General features: G+C 37.5%; 1 protein-coding gene across 1 annotated transcript in view; it reads left to right on the top strand.

The window, feature by feature from the left end:
• The first annotated feature begins 10830 nt into the window (after positions 1–10830).
• LOC135211109 (CD109 antigen-like) overlaps positions 10831–17459 on the top strand; it is a 192643-nt gene continuing 186014 nt past the window's right edge. The window contains exon 1 of the mRNA XM_064244201.1: positions 10831–11152. The gene's annotated coding sequence lies outside the window, so the exon portion shown is untranslated. The remainder of the gene's footprint in view (positions 11153–17459) is intronic.

Here is a 17459-nt window from a genome sequence, read left to right as displayed (position 1 = left end):
ATGATAGTGGATTGTGATCAGACAACACTCTCTGATGTTTTTTCAATTTTGAAGACATGAAACACACAGGATGGTAGATATTATTTTCATCTTCTTGAAGTAGAACAGCTCCAATGCCACAGTCTGACGCATCAACTTGTATCACAAATTTCTTGTCGAAGTCTGGAGCTTGAAGTACTGGTCTTGAAGTTAAAATGGCTTTTACCTTCTCTGACACTCTGGAGTCCAAACAAACTTAGCTGTGGGACTAGTTAAGTCTGTCAAGGGAGCTACATTGGCTGAGAAATTTGGGCAGAAATGATAGAATCCAGCCATACCTAAAAATCTCTGTAGCTGTTTCCTGGTAGTAGGTGGGGTAGCCTTACGGATACCTTCTACATTAGCATTTACTGGAGCAAGAAGGCCTTTCCCAACTTCAAAACCAAGATACTGCACAGTTGCCTTTCCAAGCTCACTCTTCTCTAGGTTGACTGTTAGTCCTGGTAGTTTCTTGAAAACTTTCCTCAGAATCTACAGATGTTCTTCCCATGTTGTAGAGTAAATCACTATGTCATCCAAGTATACTCCTACTCCTTCTATCGATCCTAGCAGTTGATCCATCACTCGTTGAAATGTTGCAGGTGCAGTCATCAGACCAAATGGCAGAACAGTATACTGATATAGTCCAAATGGAGTAATAAAAGCTGACAGCAACTTAGCATTCTCATCTAAGGGAATTTGATAATATCCTTTCAACAAGTCTATCTTGGAAACAAACTTGGCTTGCCCAATATTATCAAGTAACTGATCTATAAGAGGCAAAGGATAATTGTCAGCCACACTGATAGAATTCAGTTTCCTATGATCAGTACACATCCTAAATGAACCATCTGGTTTCTTCACTAACGCACATGGAGAACTGAAGTGACTTGAACTGGGTTCTGCTAATCCATGTTGCTGCAAATACTCGACTTCCTTCTTCAAAACATCTCGATGATACGGTGATAAGCGATATTCTCTTTGCTTGAAAGGTTTTTACAACTTCTTGAATCTTGATTTCGTGCTTGGTCAGGTCAGTACGTCTAGGCACATCTGCAAAAATTTCTGGGAAACTTCTAATTACTTCACTTAAGTCTTCACCGTGTTCAACACTCAGATGTTTTAACTTCTCCAAATTTTCCAAAATTGAAGAATTATTCATCTTGCTTGCAGCTCCCAATTCGTAGCCATCATCGTCTTCTGTAGATAAAGTTGTTTGTGTTACTGACACAGTTTCACTTTTAGTTTCTGAGAAATAAGGTTTTAAGAGGTTCACATGTATCTTCCTTTGTCTTCTTCTTTCTGGTGTTTCAATCACATACATTCTATCACTTAACTTCTGAATTATCTTGTAAGAACCTTGAAATTTATTAGTGAGGGGAAATCTCTTGACAGGTAAGAATGCTAACACTTCTTGACCAACACTAAAACTTCTTAGCTTAGCCTTAGCATCATATCTCCTTTTCATTTTTTCTTGACTCACTTTCAGATTTTCTAAAGAGAATTTTCTAATCTCTTTCATCCTTTTCCTCAAGTTCTTTACATATTCTCCTTGGCTTTCCTCTTGGTTTTCTTTCCAATTTTCTGCAAGAATCTTCAACGGTCCTCTAATTTCTCTTCCAAAAATCATTTCATTAGGTGAACATCCCATACTTTCTTGATTAGCACTCCTCACTTCAAAAAACATTAATGGTAAACCAACATCCCATTCTTTTCCTGACTCAGAACAATACTTTGTCTGCATACTTTTCAATGTCTGGTGAAACCTTTCCAATGCACCTTGAGTCTCTTGATGATAGGCGGTAGATAACTGTTGTTTCACTCCTAACAAATTCATCACATCCTGAAATAACTTTGAAGCAAAGTTTGTTCCTCTATCACTTTGTCCTATTTCTGGTATACCAAACTTTGAGAAAAACTCCACAAGTTTTTCAGCAACTATCTCGGCAGATATGTTTCTAACAGGGATTGCTTCTGGATATCTTGTCACAGGACACATTAATGTTAACAAATACTCATTTCCTTTCTTTGTCTTTGGCAGCAGTCCAACCATGTCTATAATCACTTTGCTAAAGGGTTCTCCTCTAACTTCTATAGGTTGTAGGGGGGCTTTCTTGTTGGTTTCATTCGGTTTTTCAGCTATCTGGCAGGTATGACACTCACGACAAAACCTGCTAACATCTTTGTGAAGTCCAGGCCAGAAAAAATATTTCATGATCTTCTCCACAGTCTTCCTGATTCCCATATGTCCAGACTCATGAGCTACTGCAACCACTTGCTTCCTCAATAGATATGGAATAAAAATTTGATGATATTCACCCCATACAGCATCTCCTGGTATATCTGTTGGTCTATACTTCCTCATCAGCAAACTTTCCCTCAGATAATAACAAGTAGGAGTTTGTTGCATCTCTTCTCGATCAACAACTCTGAAGAACAAATCGGTTAATGATGCATCCTTCTTCTGCAAGTCCATTAGCTTCTCTCTTATCACTTGACCAACTGCAAGGGTTGAATTCTCAATATCTGCTAACTTAGCTACTGTACTCTCACTACTGTGTTCAGGAACACATTGACTACTCTGAGTCTCTTCAGGAACATCAGGTTCTTCTTCTTCGTCTTCGTCGTCTTCTTCATCTTCTTGGGAAATCTCTTCTTGGTCAGCACTATGGGAAACATCACTTCCCTGGAACAATTCTTCTAAGCACAAAGATCCTTCACTTGATCCTTCTTGGGTGGATAAATCCTCAGTTTCTTCACTTGCAGTCGTAGTCCTCTTCATACTTCTGGTAGTTACACAACTAGGAAACAGGTGGGGGTTATTCTTCTCCAACTCTACTGTAGGACTAATCCTCAATGGTTTGTCTGTCACTACAGGACAAGGAATAAATGGCACACCTCCAACTTCATTCCCCAACAGAACATGTACACCTTCCACAGCCAGTGAGTCCTTTACAGCAAAATCATCATTTCCTGTCACCAATTCACATGACAGGTGTAAGCGGCATATAGGAGTTACTTCCTCTCCTCCTATACCCTTCAAAATAACTGAATCTCCTGTGAGACTCTTCTCCAACTGAGGGTGAGAACCACTTGCTACCACACTGTGGTTACTCCCTGTATCACGTAATATCTTGACTGGTACCTGCATACTTCCTCCTTGAGTTGACAGCATACCGTCATAGATATATGGCTTAAAAGCCTCCACACTGCTAAGCCACTCACTGCTTGAGGTTACATTTACACTGGTTGCTAAACATTCAGCTTGTTTAGTTTCATTCTTCTCTGGAGTTTGATTCTTTCCCACACTGCTCTTCGTTGTTTGTTTCACCTAGTCACCTTTCACTACTTGACCAACTGGCTTTGACTGCTGTTGATTCTGGTAACACTCTTGACTGTAGTGTCCTACTCTTCCACACTTGAAACAGACAACATTAGGTTTCTGTAACTGTCTTGAAAAACTGGATGAGGATTTCACATTAGCTTGCTGAGTTGTATTACCTTGTGTACTCTTGGTAGTATCACTTGTAGGTTTCCCATTAAATTTGTTCCTGTTATTTGGATAAGACTTAAAACCTGGGCATTGTTGACTCTGGTACTTGACATTGTAATTACGTTTACTACTAATTATATTGTAATCTTCACTCAGAGTAGCGGCTTTCTCAAGTTTCTTCACCACTCTCTCTCTCTCTCTCTCTCAAATAGGCTCTTATATGTTCAGGAATTCCCTTAAGATACTGTTCAAGAACAAGTAATTCTTCTAACTCATCAAAAGTTTTAACTTTAGCAGCTTCTACCCAACGTTTAAAACACCTTCTAACTTCGTGAGCATAATCTAAGAATGTTCCCTTCTCATCTTTTCTTAAATTCCTGAATCTTTCATTGTAGTACTCTGGGGTCATCTGGTAAACTTTTAACACAGCACTTCTCCCTTTTCCAACTAAGACACTTTGTAGCAAAACTGACCATTTATCTTCTTGCCATCCCATACCTGAAGCCACTTTCTCAAAGTGATCAAAAAACTCATCTGGAGCTTCTTCAGTAAACTTAGGGATTAACTTCTGTACTCTTACTACATCAAATACAGGGTCTTGATTACCTTGGTTTGGGTTAGACGGTGTTACAGGTAATGTGCATCTAGCTCTTATCAATTCCATCTCCCTTTCAAACCTTACTCTTTCCCTTTCCTCTTCTGCTGCTTTTTCTTCTTCTCTTTCTCTTCTATCTCTTATTTCTCCGTCTTCTCTTTCTCTTTCAGCTTAATCAAATTCTCTTCTGCTTCAATGCGTCTAAGCTCTAACTCTTTTCTCTTTCTTTTCTGCTTGCTTATTTATGAGATCAGTACGTGCTACATTCAACAACTCTTGAGCCAATTCTAACTCACCTTCATCAGTTATTCTACCAGAGTTTATCAATGATTCCTTAGCAATACATCTTATTTGTGCCTTTACCATACTAGTAGACACATAACCACCACATGCCACTGCTAAAGCGCTCCACTGTGCTTTAGTTAGAGTGGTTTCAGATAAAACTTGGATGGAAGGGGCTGCTAAAAATTTCTGAACTTTGAACTGAGCCATTTTCCTCTAAGTTATCAACTAACAATTCAATACAATAAATGCAAAACAAAACTATATGGTCACTCTCCTAACAAAATATATCCCTAACACTACCAGTATATACTAGAGTGATAATGAAATCTGCTTTCCCGGGTCTCTGTGCACCATTAATACTTGGGGGAAAGTAGCCAAGTATCTGGTTACTACAATTACCATTCATTAATTGTTACCTCACAACAGCCAGACACCTGAACCCTCATCACAGGTACTAAACGACTGAATACTCTAAAGGCAACAGTGATCATTTAACAACTTACCAGTATTGCAGAAAATCAGACTAAGTTCATCAAAACAGGTGTGAGGTAATCTTGTAAGTAATTAAATTAATCAAAGGGCATCACTCCATCAACAACTTTAAAAGTCTAAGTATTTCCCTGATTTCAAAAGTCTAAGTACTTCCCTGGTTCTAAGTCACTTCAAGTTAATTGAAAGAAAACAGATCAGTTACCACTCTATGTTTCTACCTAACATCAATATAATCATAATTAAATGCAAATATACTGGTTACAAACAAAATACTTATAAAAATTTTAAATACAAAAATTTATTATTAAACTCAAAATTATAAGTGAAATTCCCAATATCAGGGAAAATTACTGTTACTTGAAAACAAAGTAAAGTTAAATTAATTCTTGAATCAATTAAGTAAAATTAAATCAAAATGAATTTATCACAAAATTCCAGAAAATTAATTCAATCAAAATTCAAAAGTGTTAGGCAATAATTGAAATTTGGAAATTAATTCACAAGTGCTAAACAACAATAAAACTTAAAAAGAATTCTAAGTGCAAATTAATTCACAAGTGTTAAATTCAATTAAATTTGCAATGATTAAGTAATGAAAATAACTAAGTTAATTAAATTGTGAATGCAAATGAAACCAGAAAAATGTGTAAAATACCAAAAATGTAAACAGTATTAATCACACAGAATATAAAATAAAAAGACATACATCAATAAGAAAATGGATAAATGCACTTTAAATGAAACAAACACAAAACAAAAATTTGCAATGTATAAAAATGTAAATCTTTTCACTCAAACCATTGTAACTATTAGTTACTAGTTCTCTAAACCTTCGTAACCATTAGTTATTAGTTTCTTACCAAACCATCTTAACCATTAGATATTAGTTGCAACTAATAAAAATATAACACACTTTACCTTCTTGGTATACCAATTTTCTTTCTTTGCTGCAGCTTGTTCAAAAATTCACCACAATTCACAAAAATAGGCGCCGTTACACACAATGTTTGTTCAGATTCCACAAAAAGCACTAAATAACACTAAATAAACTCTAAGAAATATCAAATCTGAAATCTACAAGTTACGAGTGACTATTTTATGTTACGTTAATATCAATTATGGCGAGGCAGAGAGAGAGGGAGTTGTCTGAATGGGATGCGGTTCTAAGATGCAATGAAATTCTCTTCCTTACGGAAGCTGGACAGGGGAGATGACACAAAACGTTTTGGGACACAATTCTTTCCAGAATCTTTGAAAAGTGACGCCACTTTACAGACAAACTGTGAAATCTGCGCATGGTTTTAGCAAAGAGGTGCGCGTATGAAATCAGTCTGTTCAACAAAGACATGTACTTGACCGAAACAGACTCGACCAAAAGTCCCTATCAGATGTGATGACAGAATTTCTAAAACAGCGAAGACCTCGATGTCTCTAATCAAACCTGTTGATAGGTTTTGAAAAACAACTCTGGCTTTGAACGGACAAAGATAATCTCTCTCTCTTTTTCTTTACTACGTTATATATTCTTTTTATATTATGTTATGTGAAATCTGAACATACATTTAAAACATTCTAATTCTAAGCTAGCTAGGAATCTGAAAAAATGTTGTCAAACTCTACATAACATTTTATACAGTCAAAGAGGGGATATATGCATTTTGAAAGTAGCAATATAATAATATATATATATATATATATAATGAAGAATTTCTAGATAACTATTTATACAAAAAATCATACGGTGCTTGGCATATTTGTTTGATGAAACTGCGTATTGCTTTTTTTCTCCCTCTCAGATGGGACAGTACACACGTACACTACACACACACACACACACACACACACACACACATATATATATATATATATATATATACATATATATATATATATATATATATATATATATATATATATATATATATATACTATATATATATATATATATATATATATATATATATATATACATATATATATATATATATATATATATATATATATATATATATATATACAAATATGTATATATGCACGCGCATGTTTTCTTTAAGATAGTTATATACTTGTGTTACCCGTCTGATTCTCGGCCTTGATTTTAGGCGGCGATAGTAATCCCTTACCCATAGCTACCTTGCCTATGAGCCTGCATAGTACTCTGCATAGGTTAGCTATTTATGTAGACTTTAAACAGAATTTTCTTGTAGCACTGCGCCTTTGCCTAGGATTCGAACTGTGGCCTTCTGTTTTGTGAGGAAAGTTGTGCGGGTGAATTGGCTATATTGAGGTTATCATTGTCACAAAATTAGCGAAAGAAAGTTCAGTGAGGCCGGAACTTGGGAAGAAATGACTAAGCTAAGGAAATTTAATAAACTTAGTTTCATGCCAGTCGTCTTTTTATTTTAAAAATTGCATCTGTTCTCTTACGTTTATTGGCACCATCTTTAGTTGTTTACATTTTGACAGGACTTACTTTGGCCGCCTCAACAGTTGTCCCTTCGTGCTGGTCAATCCAGTCTCATGACGTGAGGCGTTGAATAATATCCTCATCCTCCTAACTTCTAAGCTCACTAAATTGCCTTCGGCGAAACGCACTCAGTCCTCAGGAACTTTCATCAGTGTTTTTGGTTACGTGAGATACTGAACTGTAGGTCACTTTTGAAACTGGTAATAGAAATTTTTATATCGGTTATGCCATAATAATAAAAAAGATAACTGAGAGCTTGAAGGCGTTTTGAAGCGAGTCGACCTTGGGACTGTAATCAGACCTCGTTAACCTTGGCTTATCTGGGGTGTTCCAGCAGAGATCCAGCGTCGTTTGAAAGATGCTGGAAGGGACGCTTGCAAAGAGGCAGCAGGTAAATTCCAGCACTAGGGGCTCGGAGTGACAGGCAGGACAATTTACATTCCTTTACGAGCACATGAACGACCGTTTTGGTTTTACTACGTATTTGATGTAGTATTTTAAGGTTCTGCATGAAATGAATACTGATGCAGGTACTGCATAATTGAATACTTATTATAATAGATCATAAAGCTCTCTCTCTCTCTCTCTCTCTCTCTCTCTCTCTCTCTCTCTCTCTCTCTCTCTGTGTGTGTGTGTGTGTGTGTGTGTGTGTGCTTTAGTACTTTTTCATGCCATTCAAACGTCCCAAAAATAGATACCTCAGTACATTCTTCGGGCAACCTTTCGACGGAACTTGACATCTTTGAACAAACAAATTGAAGATTTCTTCAAAAAACTGGTCGGCCGAAAGCGAAGTGACCCAGCCAACGTACATCTTTAGTAGTTACCTTTGGAATGGATTTTTTTTAATGACGAAATGTTCAACTTTAGATAGACAACAAAAATGTGTTAAATGATTTTATTGTTAACCATAAATACTATTGAACTACTTTTTTCAGATTGAGTATTTTAACTTGATTATGTTATTGTCACTGGATGAAGCTGGCCTTTAGTCAGCACGGCCTCTTTACTTTCATGAGCAGCTAGTAATACGTGTGTGTGTGTTTATTACGTCTGCATCATTTTGGAGAACTTGGCTGGGAAATTTCTGTCGTTGTAAAGTGGTGGAGTTGCTCTGGAATAACTACCATCCTCCGTCAGCAAGGCTCCAGATGAAGTGACCAGCAGACATGTGCCAGTCTTCAATAGGATGGATAAGATAGGGTAAGAAAGATGGTTCGAGAGGAGAGTTGAAATTGAAAGAAGGGCAGACTGGACTGCTCGCCCTCAAATCACTCGCTGATCAAGAACTCGAACTGTGTCACTTAAAGAGGGAAATAAGCTGTTCGTCTTCCGTAGGGTTTAGGGTCGTCAGTGCACCTCATGCGGGGTTCTGCAGGGATTACTTAAGTTTATTTGCAGCGTCCCTTCGTCCCCTGGCTGCAACCCCTTGCATTCCTTTTACTGTACCGCCGTTCGTATTCTCTTTCTTCCACCTTACTTTCTACCCTCCCCTAACAGTTGGTTCATAGTGAAATTGTCAGGTTCTTATTCTGGTACAACTTTCAAACCTTTTTACTGTCAAGCTTCCGTTTCAGCGTTGAATGACCTCATAGGTGTCAGCGCTTGTCCTTTGGCGGAAACTCTGTATTCTATTCTTTTCTATTGTAGCTGTTATCTGGACCAAACATCTCCAAGGAATTTAGAGAATGTCGCTCTGGGAGAGCTAAATCAGGCTCAAATCCCTGTCACTAGTTCGAGAGGAAGAAGCTCTTGCTATTTCTATAATTAATAAACCAACGCGCCTTGTTTTCAGTTCTTTGTCCCGCTGGGTTCAATGACTAAATAATCTATTAAAACGAGGCGTTATAGCGCGAGGGAGATCAGTCCAGACTAGCGGAGATATAACGGGGTTTTGGAATGATCTTGCTTAAGATTTCACCATAAAACAGAGGAATCGTTAGAGAAGTAAAATATTTGCAAACTAATGAAAGTGCAGATTCGCAAACAAGCAAATTCATTTGCTACTCATAAACCTTTTCATTTTCTAATCTTCCTAAAACTTGAAACTGCAAGAGATAGTGAAGTAGCAGTTGAAAAGTTATTTGACTTTTTAGAAGTCATGTGTATCCCTCCAGATAGAGCTTGCCTGTTTTTAACCTAAAATTTTTTAATAGGCTCAGTAAATACTTACAGAGCTCACCGTTATTTGTGAGTAGATCAGTTCTGTCACAGAATCACCAATAAATATCTAGAAATCAGCCTGGGTTTACGAGAAGATTCCTGGGGATTAGTGCCATGAGTCGAATAATAATGTTAAGAAAAATTTCTGTACCGAGGGTTGCGGTCAAACGTCTGTGAAGACCATATAAGTGTACTAACGAGGTGCACTGTAGGCATTACCAAACGGCGAAGCAGCGTCCCTTCTGTCCTTTGCTGCATCCAGGTTTTAGCCTTTGGCTTTATTTTTCTCCAATTTGATGTCCAACCACTCGAACAATTACTTCTGATTGCAACATGAGGTTTTTTTTCCTGTTGCACCTGTAGATCCTTGTACTTTATCTCGTGTATTTGCAGGATCGCTGCATCTTGGTGTCAACCTCTCCAAATCCTTAGCGCTGAATGGCTGCAGGGTCGCCGGTGCTCGCCTTTATAGCCTAATTCTCATAATTCATTCATTCAATCATTCGTTTACTGATCAATACTGAAGTTAGAAACTGGTAACTGAAGAAACCGCGCCGTATAACCCTGGAAGGTCGGACGCTAAGGTAAATAAATAAACATGAAGGCTTAAGATAGTTTCTGAGGAATTTTGCGAATCGCCATAAAAATACGCAAATATTATGTGGAGAAAGTAACTTGTCCCTCTGCTGTTAGGGTCTTCAATATCTTTTACCTTTCATGGAGGATCATCTCCCTTATTTCTCTACTTGCTCATTTTTTTTTCAGCTAATGATTTTCATGTGTGTTTAGGGATATACAGAAAATGCTGAACATATTCTTTGTGCCCTTTTGTCTTGCCGACTCGAATCAATGAGAATTTCATGCCTCTGACTTCCAAACGCGAACCATCGGTATACAAAGTTTATCCACGTTAATTGCTCTTGCTCTGTTCGACTTGCCATGCACTGGGATCGTCCTTAAAGCGCAACCTTTCATGCAGTGCGCGTGTCCTCGTGCGATAAGTTGCTAAGCAACCGTCTGTTGACACCGGTAAATAATTTAGTTCAAGTTTAGCAAGTGAGATTCGCTTACGCTATACGGGATGAGTCACGTGTCGTCAAATGCTAAAGTTATGTTCCAAAATAAAAGAAAAAGTTAAAAGTGGAAAGTCGACGCCAGTCCCTTGCCTGTGGTTTCCAGCAGCCCTTTCCAGGAACATCCTACTCGCTAATACACATACGCACAAACACACACACGCACCGCATCAGGTCACCGTTGAGCCGGACGAGGGCTGGAAAACATGGCGAACGCAAGCCAGGTTGGCCGCCAGCCTTGCCTGTCGCTCAGTCTGGTAGGTGGCGCCGTGGAGGTATGTCGTGTAGCTCTCTTTTCCTGTGAATATTGCGGCGACGGTGATCGTACTAAGAAGTGTCTTGAACTCTAATGAAGCATCTGAGAGTGCTTTAACATCTGTCTTTTTTCATATAAATTGTGACGAGAAACACGCATCGAAATTTTTTGCATTTCCAAGTTTTCCTCGATTGGACCCTAGATTTGTTCAATATTTAGAAAGTAAATACTTGTGCCAAGGGAGACGGAAAGTAAAAATTAAGGATCACGCTTTGGAGAGCCGCTTGGATAACGTTTCTCCACGGAAAAAGTAAGTGAAACATTTACTTTGTCTTAATAAGCGGCCAGAAAGCAGGTAATTGTTTAACTATTTTCACCCGTGTCACTCTGTGAATTCTACTATGTATAATGAAAAATTTAAAAAACGACGATTATAGAAAATTACGTTTTTGAAATGGACCACTGATCGGAGTTATTCTCAATGCTCCACCTGTATAAGGCAGCTCGGTATCATTAACAGCCGTCGAAAATGGAGTTTCATAAAGAACATGTGTGGTTGCATGTTTGGTAGGTGTGTATCCACGTGGGAGTGGGCGGAGCTCGTGTTCCGCTGCAAGCTCCTCTTGGGCCTCCTTTTTCACTTTTCGATGGCATTCTTTTTTCATTAGCAGTTATGACTTTCATTTGGTTCGACTGTAGTCTCCTACTAATAATCTTACGTGCCTTGGCAATGTCATGGCAATGTTTGGTTCTCAGTCGGTTTGTAAAATAGTTAAGTAGGTAGTAGCTCATTCATCCAAAGTGTTGTCAGATCAGCGTCGTCTCATGTCATTTTTTTCGTTGTCGAAACTGCAACGGCTTTTGCCGTCATTTGTCTAGTTCATTAAGATGAGGAATATTATTATTCAGTAGAATGACCAGTCAGTCTCTTGCAAAGTACGCCCCTAACACAATTCACCGGTACTATCTTTTTTATTTATTAAGGTATGATGGTATTCATATTAAGCAATTTTGCGTTGTCCTTGTTATATTCATCTTTAATCCATCTCCGGAAACCGAAATAGGAAATGTGCGTTAAAGAAAAAAAAAAAAAAACCCTGGTACCGTACGTGTTTTTTTTTTTTTTTTCTTTTTTTTTACCTGATACCCCGAGGATATCAAGCCGGCATGTCCGTGGAATTTTCCACCGGGCTTCTCCTCTGCTTGTAGGTCTGGTAGTAGCGACTTTATCATGTTTTTTATATATATATATATATATATATATATATATATATATACATATATATACTATATATATATATATATATATATATATATATATATATATATATATATGTGTGTTTTTATGTGTGTATATGAGAGTAATACTAAAATCATACTAGTGATATAGTGTATAATTATATATATATATATCTATATATTATATATATATATATATATATATATATATATACGGGTGTGTTCGTCTGCTAAACTACTAAATGGTTAATTTTTTATTGCAATGTAAATGTAATCAAAGACACTATCGTGTTGTTCAGTGTTATTTTAAGTTGAATGAATTAACTCTTGTATTGTTGGACAGACATCTATCTGTCCTATTAGATTTCTTATCCTTTCTTATCCTTGATCTCGATGCCAATTTCTGGCAGCGTCGTTCAGTCGGGTCATTGTGCGTTTTGCATGAAATGCGTCGTAGATTCTGCTCAGTTTATCCTGTCACTTCTGAAGTTCACTTTAAGTCCTGCCATTTCTTCTGTCGGGTTCAGCGACCCAGTTTTGTTATTGTGACGGAATTGCGGAGTGATATTCCCAATGTCTTATTGTGTTGTTGAATCTTCGGAACTTCAAAAGGTCAGACTTGTAGCGCAGGCTTACATGAGTCGCAGTTTATCGTTTTTTATTAGCCTTAACCATTTTACTTCCTTGTCTATCTATTTTTAGTTATTATATATTTTCCATTATTGTTTCTCTTAACTATTTTTTATTTTCTTCTCAGTTTTGCTTTTCTAAAGCAGGGTGCTTTCCCCAAAGGGCCCCTTGGGCTTGTATTTTGCTATTCCAACTTGGGTTGCAGCTTGGCCTGTAATAATAATAATAATAATGATAATAATAATAATAATAATAATAATAATAATAATAATTATAATAATAATACATATATATATTTTTTGTCTATCACAGTCATCCTCTTCGACTGGGCAGAATCCATCTCTTTTCCTACTATGTGCGCTGTTTCCAGGAGCACACACTTCTTCATGAGCCCTGGAGCCACCTCAGCATCTAATTTTTCCAGGTTCCTTTTCAAGGATCTTGGGATCGTGCCTAGTGCCCCATGGTATTACGACATCGATGAACGATACTCTCTTCTTGGTTTTGTCAATCAACTTCTGATGTCTGGTCTCTATTTGCACGTATCACCCTATCTGTTCTGATACCATAGTCCCAGAGGGTCTTTGTCTGATCGTTTTCTATCACTCCCTCAGGTTGGAGCTCGTACCACTTGTTACTGCAAGGTAGCTGGTGTTTCTTGCACAGGCTCCAGTGGAGGGATTTTACTACGGAATCATGCCTCTTTTTGTCGTGGTTCTGTATTATTATTGTTATTATAATTATTAGTACTAGTAGTAGTATTATATACCGGTACCATTTCTGGATCGAAGCGCGTATAATGCAGCTCGGAACAACATACTGAAACCTTGATTGAAGAGCACTGGAAAGCATTGAATAACATTCCTATCAAACAATGTGCATTGTCCTGCAAAGAGAAATAAAACTCCCTCTCTCTCTCTCTCTCTCTCTCTCTCTCTCTCTCTCTCTCTCTCTCTCTCTCTCTTGTTAACTGTCGTGGGCCATTTTTTGAGGCATTGGAAGAGTTTTTCCTAATTTTGTCATGCGTAAATACTGTAAGGTTATGGATATGTATGGGTGTGAAAAATATTTGGGTATTGCGAGAAAAATTATGGTTTATGAATGAAGTTGTATCGCCATTCATGTATAACCCCACCATACACGTGTATACATACTGTGTGTATATATATACACATGTATACATACACACACACACACACACACACACACACATATATATATATATATATATATATATATATATATATATATATATATATACAGTATATATTCAGACTCATAACCATACATGTTTAGCTACTACTTCGATTTAAACCGGCCGTAAATGTGATCAAAGTTGTTTTTTTTTTTTAGTTTTGCATTTTAAGAGTTGCCATAAAAAAGCATTGTAGCAAAGGTCCGTAATTCATTTGAATTTCAGAATTTGTTTCCTTCCAGCATTACTGGAGGCCCGAGACATCGATAGTTTAGACACGACTGTTTTCACAGAAGGGAAAGTCCTTCAAGTTATCCTTACCACTTCTTCGTTATTTAGAGGTAACTTCCTATGTTTCCCTTCCAGTTCATGTATATATGTATATACATACATCGAGCTACAAATGTCCTTTAATATCTAATTCGCTCTACCTCGGAATTAATATGTTGTCATATATGTTAACCGAAGGGGAATTTTTTAGTCGATAAAAAATTTGTCAACTCACGGGCGGTGTGGTTTAAGGCTTCACTATGCGTCCTGAATTTGTTGCGTTCGATGGTTCGCGCCCGTGAACCGAAAAATTTCTTATCGACTAAAAAATTCCCCTTCGGTTAACATATATGAAAATATATTAATTCCGAGGTAGAGCAAATTAGATATTAAAGGATATTATGTAGTCGATGTATGTATATGAATCACGGATATGTGATATATATGATATATATATATATATATATATATATATATATATATATTAATATATATATATATATACATATATATCACACACACACACACACAACACACATACACACACACACCCACCAAGCACTCGACTGCCCATCAGGTATCTTGAGTACTGAATTGGTTAAAACACCATAATTGGTTTTAACAGAATAACCCCTTATCTTGCCGTCCTCACTCAGATTCTAACCTTGACTTTTTTCAGTAGAGTAGCGTAGATATTACTGATGGCACAAGTGTTTATGTGCGTGCGTATATATATATATATATATATATATATATATATATATATTAATAATATATAGATATATATCTATCTATATATATATATATATATATATATATCTATATATATAATGTTTAAAAGGCCCATTAAAGCACTGGTTTAGCTAAGGACTATATTTCAGTAGACTGAATCCCACCCTTATCAAGTAGTGATAAGGGTGGGAGTCAGTCGTCCTTAGCAGTAAACCTGTATTTTAATGGCCTTTTATACATGTGACTTATCCTGTTTTTAACAGAAGAGTTTATTTACACACACACACACACACGCACACACACACACACACACACACACATATATATATATATATATATATATATATATATATATATATATATATATATGTGTGTGTGTGTGTGTGTGTGTGTGTGGACAGGTGCGTATTGAGGCATTAATGTCCATATAATGATATTTTTCTAAAATTTTACATAACCTCCAAATAATCCCCCAAGTTGCCTACCACCTGAATTTGGTTGATTTCTAATCTGAGTTCTTCATTCCGTCACGTAATCCCCAAGGATGTAGTAAAAGCCATTGGCTTTCCCTTGCGTCATTTCCCTGCGGTCCTTCTCTTGCATCTCTCACTGTCCCTGTTGATCTTTGCATTCATCAAGTCGCTGAAATGTAGTCGTCTTTGTAATTATAATTCCCAGTATGTTTTATATTTTTTCAGACGTCTTTAAACTGTTATTTCTGTTCCTTTTTTCATCAGTGAACCGGTATGTTTCAGTGTCTAGATTCGAGGCTTTATTATTATTATTATTATTATTATTATTATTATTAATTGGTCTATCACAATCCTCCAATTCGACAGGGTTGTATTTATAGTGTGGGGTTCCGGATTGCATCCTGCCTCCTTAGGAGTCCATTACTTTTCTTACTATGTGCCCTCTTTCTAGGAGCACACTCTTCTGCATGAGTCCGGGAGCTATTTCATTCTCTAGTTTTTCCAGATTCCTTCTCAGGGATCTTGGGAGTGTCCCTAGTGTTGCTATGATTATGGATACAATTTTCACTGGCATATCTCATATCCTTCTTTTTTCTATTTTCAGGTCTGGATACTTATCCATTTTTCCCCTTTCTTTCTCTTCAACTCTGGTGTCCCATGGAATTGCGACATCAGTGAGTGATACTTTCTTCTTGATTTTGTCAATCAGCGTCACGTCTGGTCCATTTGCACGTATCACCCTATATGTTCTGATACCATAGTCTCAGAGGATCTTTGTCTGATCGTTTTCTACCACACCTTCAGGTTGGTGCTCGTACCACTTATTACTGCAAGGTAGCTGTTGTGTCTTGCACAGGCTCCAGTTGAGGGCTTTTGCCATTGCATCATGGCTCTTTTTGTACTGGTTCTGTGCACCTGCCGGACATTCGCTTGCTATATATGTGGTTTATGGTCTCTTTTTCATATTGCACATCCTGCATATGGGTGAGATGTTATTTACATCTATCATTCTTTGAACATATCTGGTTCTTAGGGCCTGATCTTGTGCCGCTGTTATCATTCCTTCAGTTTCCTTCTTGAGCTCTCCCCTCTGTAGCCATTGCCCTGTTTCATCTCTGGCCAGTTCTTTGGTCTGTCCCATGTATTATCCATGCATTGGTTTGTTGTGTCAGTCCTCTGTTCTGTTTGTCACTCTCCTGTCTCTGTATATTTCTGAGTCTTCGTCTACTTTTATCAGTCCTTCTTCCCATGCACTCTTGAGTCACTCGTCTTCACTGATTTTCAGATATTGCCCAAGAGCTGTGTTCTCGATGTTGATGCAGCCCTCTATGCTTAGTAGTACTCTCCCTCCTTTTCGTGTTATCTATAGCCTGTCCGTATTTGCTCTTGGGTGTAGTGCTTTGTGTATTGTCATATGTTTCCTAGTTTTCTGGTCTATGGTGCAGAGTTCTATCTTCGTCCATTCTACTATTCCTGAGCTGTATCTGATTACTGGTACTGCCCATGAGTTTATGGCTTTTATCATATTTCCGGCGTTGAGTTTTGACTTGAGTATCGCCTTAAGTCTCTGCATATATTCTTTCCTGATCGTATCCTTCACCTCTTGGTGTTTTATGTCCTCTCCTTCCATTATTCCCAGGTATTTGTATCCTGTCTCATCTATGTGTTTGATGTAGTTCCCATCTGGTAGCTTTCTCCCTTCAGTCCTTGTTACTTTGCCCTTTTGTGTGTTGACCAAGGCACATTTTTCTATTCCAAACTCCATCCTGATGTCTCCAGATACAATCCTTACAGTTTTGAATTAGGTTATCTATTTCCTTGATGCTCTTACCGTACAGCTTGATGTCGTCCATGTACATCAAATGGTTAATTTTGTTGCCTCTTATTTTGAGATGGTACCCAGCATCCATCTTCTTCTGTACCTTTGTCATGGGAACCGTGGCTCCTACAAAGAGTAGTGAGGACAGTGAGTCGCCCTGGAAGATCCCTCTCCTGATATTAACCTCTGCTAGTCTTATTCTAGAGCTTGGAACGGTTGTATTCTAGTTGCGCATTATATTTTTTAGGAAGCTGATGGT

Source organism: Macrobrachium nipponense, chromosome 4, assembly GCF_015104395.2.
Source record: "Macrobrachium nipponense isolate FS-2020 chromosome 4, ASM1510439v2, whole genome shotgun sequence".
Taxonomy (NCBI): domain Eukaryota; kingdom Metazoa; phylum Arthropoda; class Malacostraca; order Decapoda; family Palaemonidae; genus Macrobrachium; species Macrobrachium nipponense.
This window is presented reverse-complemented; position numbering and strand designations above follow the sequence as displayed.